The sequence below is a fragment of the Elephantulus edwardii genome, unplaced genomic scaffold, assembly GCF_000299155.1.
Source record: "Elephantulus edwardii isolate Elephantulus edwardi_28Jun2011 unplaced genomic scaffold, EleEdw1.0 scaffold00068, whole genome shotgun sequence".
Taxonomy (NCBI): domain Eukaryota; kingdom Metazoa; phylum Chordata; class Mammalia; order Macroscelidea; family Macroscelididae; genus Elephantulus; species Elephantulus edwardii.
Window position 1 is genome coordinate 14,982,743 of NW_006399818.1, and position 7,130 is coordinate 14,989,872.

Consider the following 7,130-nt stretch of genomic DNA (forward strand, 5'->3'; position numbering starts at 1 on the left):
TAGAGAAGCCAAAGCACAAGGAAGAATTCAAGATACTAAAGAGCTGAACAGAAGATTCCAAAAGGCAGCCGGGAATGACAAAGCAAAATACTACAATGAATGTTCAAGCTATACAAGATGAAATCATCTTCATCGTGGCTTCTAAGGAACACCATGGCTGAACTTCTGAGATAGTTTTGTTTATTATAGTACTAATCTGTCCAGTTGTGGCACTTACATCCTAGTTAAAAGCACAGAGATGCTAAAGGGTTGGATTTCACCAATGCTTGGGTTTCATCCAAGGATGTATAACAAAGGGGGGAAAGCACATAGGGTAATTAGAAGACAGCGTGTGAAACGTTAAGTCATGAGGACTCAATCCTATTAATTTTAATGGCCAGTCTAATTATTAGGAAGCTCTGGTGACATAGTCCATACGGCTTGGTGCTAACCTAAACCCCAAAGTTGGCACCTCGCTGGCAGTTCAAGTCTACCAGCTGCCCTGAGGGAGAAAGATGTGCAATCTCCTCCCAGGTGACTTACAGTCTCTGATGAACTGCTAACATTCTTCTCTAAAACATAATCAACACTTTTGCTACCACCAGCCAGGAGATCAGGAGATACACTGCATTGGGAAGTCTATAGTCACTGACCTCTCCAAATTAGTGAGGAGCAATGATGCCAGTTTAAAGAAGAAGGTGTGCATGATTCAAGTGAAGGTCTTTTCAATCACTTGCATCTGAGAGCTGAACAATGAATAAAGATGACAGAAGGATTGATGTCTATAAGTTATGGTGCTGGAGAAGAGTACTGGATATCCCATGGACTCCCAAAAGAACAAATAGATATGTCTTGGGGGGAAAAGGGCAGCCAGACTGTTCCTTGGAGGCAAAGATAACAAAGCTTTTGTCTCATATACCTTGAGCACAGGAGACACTATTCCTTGGAAAAGTGAAGGGTAGGCAAAAAAGAGGAAGACTTTCAACCAGATGGATTGACACAGTTACTGCAGCAACTGGCTCAAGTATGTCAGAGATGAGGAGCATGGCAGACGACAGGCCAGGTTTCAGATGTTTTCACAGATTCGCTATGAGTCGTACTTTCAGAAGCAAGAGCAGCAGTGTCGCCCTGTAAAGATTTTGAAAAGCTGGTGGTGGGCTGTTTTGAGTAAGGATCACCTCAGTGAGTGAGTACTGGTAAAAAGCACTTGGCAAAGTTTATGATACAAAGTAAGGACTCAATAAATGAAATTGTGTACGGTTATCAAGAAGCTTTGGTGGCATAGAAACCCAACGAATGGCAGTGGGTTTGGGTTTAGTATGGATTTTGTCCCTTTAAATAAAGCTCTCCTCATTCTACACACACAGTTTTCTCATTAAACACACAGAAAGATATACTGTCGTTACTGATAAGCGACTCCTACTCATAGTGACGCCATGAATGACAGATGTGACCCCTGCTGCCCCACCCTGCACCACCCTCATCATGTCCAACACGCACAGTCCACTGTCCGTCACTGTGTCAAAGCTATCCTTTTCAGAGTCTTCCTCTGGCCTTCCACCTTTCCCTGCATGACCCACGGACTGATCCCTCCTGACAACATGTCTAAAGTATATGACACGCTCCTGGTTGCACATCCCCCAAGACAGACATGCTCTTTGGCAGTCTAGGGCACATTCAGTACTCTCCTCCAACACTATAATTCAAACCTTATTCAATGCTCAACTTTCAGATGCATAAGCAGCAACAGAACATATAAGGACTAGGATCAGTCCCACCTCGTCTTTAAACTGACATCCTTGCTCTTTGGTACATTGGCGAGGACATATAGAGACATTAAAAACTTTAATTTCTAACACTCTTGTTAACTATCATTCTTACTCCCAACAGCCCTTAGATACCTCTTCTTTAAACTGCATGGTAATGGCTTTTTTAAAAAACTTTTTAAAATTTTATATAGGTTTGCATACGAAATTCATATACAAAGTGTTGCACACATTCCTCCACTCACACTGTTTCATTTGCATACACTGGTTTTATAAAATTAATCACTACTGATCTATGCCCACTGTAATTCCAGCTTTTCAGATTGCCACAAGATCTACACAAATTCCTTCAGGCCCTCTCTCTACCCCCCATACTCTGTGACCCTCCCTTTCCACCCTGAGCCCCCCTGTTCCCCTCTCCTTCCCCACTTGGACTTTTTCCACATTTTACTAGCAATTGCTTTCTGACCTCAACACGGTACTGAAACCTCTTTAAAAGTTGGCCACAATCTTCCCTTTATCTAACACTTCGGGGAATTTTGTGTATATGTGTGTGTGTCTGTATGTGTATGTGTTGTGTTGGCCACCACTGACTTCACATTTACATTGATTTTCTCTTCTCCTTGGATTTCCAAAGCAATATTCTCGCTTAGGTTTATTCTTTCCTATCTATTCCTAATTGCTGGTTTTACCCAGTGACCACTGTCTCTTAATGAGCTCATTAAACATGAATTAGATGCTCATAAACTCCAAATCTACACTCTTACTGTCACTCAGGGAAGCCATGTCTATAGAACACATAGTCTAATATTCCCATCACCGCAAACCTGAGATGATTACTGTTGCCGTTATGTGCTGTCGAGTTGAAACTGACTGACAGCTAACCTTTCAATGGGTTTTCAGAGACTATAAATAGTAGGAGGAGACTGCCCATCTTTCTCACCAAGAGCATTTTGCCTCCTTACCCACTAGGTCAGCAGAGCTCTGTTAAGAGGTGGTGGTGGCTGATGTTGGGTACTGTGGAGTCAGTCAAGTATGACCCTAAGAACAACAGACCTGAACCCTACCCTATCCAGTGCCATCCTCAACATCTCTGAGCTGCAGTCACTGCGTCAAACCATCTCACTGGAGGTCTTCCTCTCCTTTGCTGATCCTCCATCTTTCCAGGTACAATGTTCCTTTCCAAGGAATAACCTCACCTGGCTTCACAGGGGAAATGAAACTGGGCTTTCCCATCCCCTGCAACAGGGAGGTCTCCTTTGCTCCTACTGCAGTTCTAGTCAACGTATACCGTCCTTCTACTCTCCCAGGCTACACACGTACCAGACACCTTAGCACTTAGCTTCATCCAGCTCTTTCATCATCTGCTATCTTTTAAAATGCCTCCTAGATCTGTTCTTTCTTTTTTGTGTCCAATGAATTACTACCCAATCCCTTTAGAAATTGTTTTAAAACGAATCTTGTTAAAATATCAAGCCCAGGTGGCACAACAGTTAAGTACTCATCTGCTAACCAAAGGTTGGCAGTTCAAATCCACCACGAGTGCTACACAAGAAAAATGTGGCAGTCCACGTTTGTGACAATTATGGCCCTGGAAAGCCCAGGGGGAAGTTCTGCTGGGTCCCCATGGGTTTGAACTGGCACAACAGCAACACTTTTGCTAGATCTAGAGAGGAGTCTTGATGGCTTAACACTAAGGTACTGAGCTGCCTGAATGCCACCCAAAAGGTCCGAGCCACTGGCAGGCACCTGAGCAGGAGAAAAGACTGAAGTGCTCCGTTCCTGTGATGATCACAACCAGGAAACCCCACAGGGGAGCCGCACTCTATCCTGGGCAATCTCCTACAGTGTGACTTCCAGTCGCATTGGGCAATGGATGACAGAACTGATTCCTTTGAATGGGGGTGTTGGGAGACGAGTACTGCGTGTACCGCAGACCGCCAAAGAACAAACAAGTCTGTCTTGGAGGAAGTGCAACCAGGGTGCCCATCAGAGGCAAGGCTGACCCAAAGGAGGGTCAGCTATGAGTGGCTCCTGTTAGCTGGCAATGAGAGGTCCAAGTGATTTGACAGCTCCCAACAACATAGTTCTTGAGCCTAAAATGGTCCCTAAAGGTCACCTATATCAAGCTCAATCCTAGTTTTTAAGGCTTTACATAAGTGGGTCTCAATCTAACTTGTTTCTTGCTTAACTAGCTCTACCTTTGGGGCTGTTAAAATCTTAGTGGAGGGTGTCTTAAGGATCTTAAGTGCAGTTCTTTCATGTTAAAGGTGAGGTAACCTTGGTGCAAAGATGCTGTAACATGCTACCTGATAGAGAAGCGGATCGAGGGATCAACCCGGGATCTAGATGATCAGCAGGCTCTCTCTCCACTCCATCACCTGTGACATCCCCACTCAACACAGTGCAGCTCTGCTCGCCTCCTCCTGCTCCACGCCTTTGTTCAGAGTGATAGCACCCCTCCATCTATCCCAACCCCATCTCTTCTTCAGTGCTGGGCTTTAAGCTTCCTAGAGAGGGTGAAGCCTGCCTGTTCCTTGGAGGCAAGGATTCTGAGGCTTTGTGTGACAAACTTTGGGCATGCTGCCAAGGAGGGACTGGTCCTTGGAGAGGGACGTCATGCTTGGAAGGGTGGAGGAACGGAGAAAGAAGGAGGCCATCGACGAGACAGGTTGATACAGTGACTAGGGTAATGAGGGTAGGTGTGCTAGAGACAATAAAGTTGGCATAGGATAGAGCAGACTTCAGGGCTCTTGTACATAGGGTTGCTACGAGTCCCAAGCAACTCAACAACACATAACAACAACAACAACAACAACGAGAAGACTCCCAACCACTTGTACTGTATTCAGAGGCAGCATTTTCAAGTCAGCATGTCATCCAAGTATACCATTCCACCAAAGCTCTACCAGCTACACAGGCAGCCTCCTCAGAGGTGGGACAGGCGGTCTACCACCCCATAGCTGCTACAGCTCTTACGGACCCACAGGAAACACTTAACACACATGAGTGATTGAAAATAAGGAAGCAACAGGTATGAGCAGAGAGGTACTGTACAGCTGTTTAGGCTTGAAAGGCATTCACTGTTATCGGTAATTGCCAATAAAAGTCAATTATAATCTTATTTCCAACCAATTACTGGACTAATCTAACAACCAAAATGAAAAACAAAACAAAACATACTTACAGTCATCAAAGACAGTCAGAAACGTGCTGTGAATAGTGCTTCTCCAAAAAGATGCCCTGTCTTCTCCAATTTCAACCTAAAAGAACAGCATCTATTAGTAGTAAAAATGTACCGCCTACAGGCGTTCCTACAAGACTGACGCAGGCACCTATAATTTTCCTTTACTGTTGTATTTTCACTGGCACGCATGGTGCAAATGGCACACACCCAACAGATGTTTGCTAAACGGAAAGATTTCTTGTGGAGAGCTTAGAAAAGGTTCATTTCATGGTGGTGGGAGGACACTGGTTTCCCAACATAACCTTGGATTTCATCCAGTCCATCATTTATATTCATCACAGTACATCAAAGGGGAACCAAATTGTACAGAATACAAGAATCCAAAAAGGATACATCTAAATGACTTAAAAGCAAAACACCTAAAACACACTACTTGGCAATTTGTTGTAGGTGATGGTTTCCATAATGTTGAGAAGTGCTTTTGGGACTCAAAAGGAGGAAATAAATCTCTTCTTAGATTATGTCTGTAATCACCTCAGATTATACAGGAAGCAACATCCACTAGGCCCAGAGAAGTGACAACATAATCAATCAAGACCCTTATTTATAATTCTAAGGCATCACCATTCTGAACTAAAATTACATCAGTCTTACTGTTAAGCACAAACAGCTGAATAAATTAGTTATCTCTTACACTGTTACAATCTCCATTTTTCATTTGCTCCTTCCTGGTTCTCCAGTGGAATAATATAGTGTGGGGGGTGGGGGAGGGAATGGGCAAAACAAAAACACACCTCCCCACTGTTAACTTTAGCCCCTAAAAAGAATTTTATTTTTAAATTTTTAGTGTAACAAGTTGAAACTAATAGATAAGAATTCAAAAAATTTCCCGGAAGCAAACGGTTCGAATCCACCAGATGGTCTGCCGGGAAAAGGAGGGACAATCTCCTCCTGTACCAGTCAGATCTGATTTGACGGTACACTCACACAAAAATAAATTAAAAAAAAAAAGAATTCAATAAATTGGCAGGGTACAAAATAAAATTCCGTAAGATTTTAAAAGGAATGTTTAAAATGCCACCACAGAGGTCCAGGGAGCAAAGACCACCGGACACTGTCTGCTCTGCTGTCCTTTTAGGAGCAATTTCTCATTTCCTTTCCAATACTGTCCTCTTAACCTCAAAACTGCCCCCCAAAACTCCTTCCTTGTAGCTATGAGTGTTTTTTCCTTAAGAAGGTCTGGGGGTGGGGGGTGGGAGAGACCTCCCTTGGCCTAAAATGGAAAAAAAAAAAATCTTTAAAAGTTTAAAATATACAAGACTTATTTTGCTTTGGAGAATAAAGTAAAGGGGGGGGGTCAGTGGATGCCCACACCTCATCACACTAACTCACCCGAACAGTCTGTCCAGTATATATATTCATTCCGTTTATGAAAGCAAAACCGTATTAACTCATATGGTATGCATTTTCTTAAAGGCAGGTTAGGCTATACGGAAATGCTCAAGGGAATGCATACATCTGTTCAATGTTGGAAGAAATGCAAATTTGTATCCAAGAAAAGCAGCAGTCCCTCCCTCCAGCCCCCTCCTCCTTCCACTGGCATCAAAAGCAGAGTTTTCGCATCAATAACAAGCCTTAAATAAAGCTGCATGGGGAAAACGTGGGGAAAGAAAAGCCGCCTTGGGAAGAATTCTGGCTAAACTTTCAACACTTTACAAGGAAACCTCCTATTTATGAATGCAATTCCTACGGACCCCTTCACCTCATCTCTGAGCCCTGCTGGTCAGTTTACACACGAAGGGAACAGAACCCACCCCAGTGACTGAAGGCACCAAGCAAGGAACTGGGGGTCCAAGAGGGGCCGGCGTGATGCCATTTAAAAAAAAAAAAAAGATCACTGACTCCCTAGCCTTCTTTAAATCATCCCGCCCCGGCACTCTGGGCGAGATTACGGTTTGTGGGGGCTCCGGAATTCTTTGTTCTCGGGGACTACCGCTCCTCGGGCCCCGCACGTCCTCCCCGCCTCCCACCGCCGCTGATTAAAACCTTAGTCCAATCCGAAAGGTTGCCTTCCCACCTTCGGGGCAAGTCCCGGGACCGCAAGCCGCCAGATGGCTGCATTCTTTACGTGCAAACCAAATCCATTCCTTCCTCCGGGGGACTTCGCCTCCTCCCCGCGGAGGCGGCGGCCGGAGCGG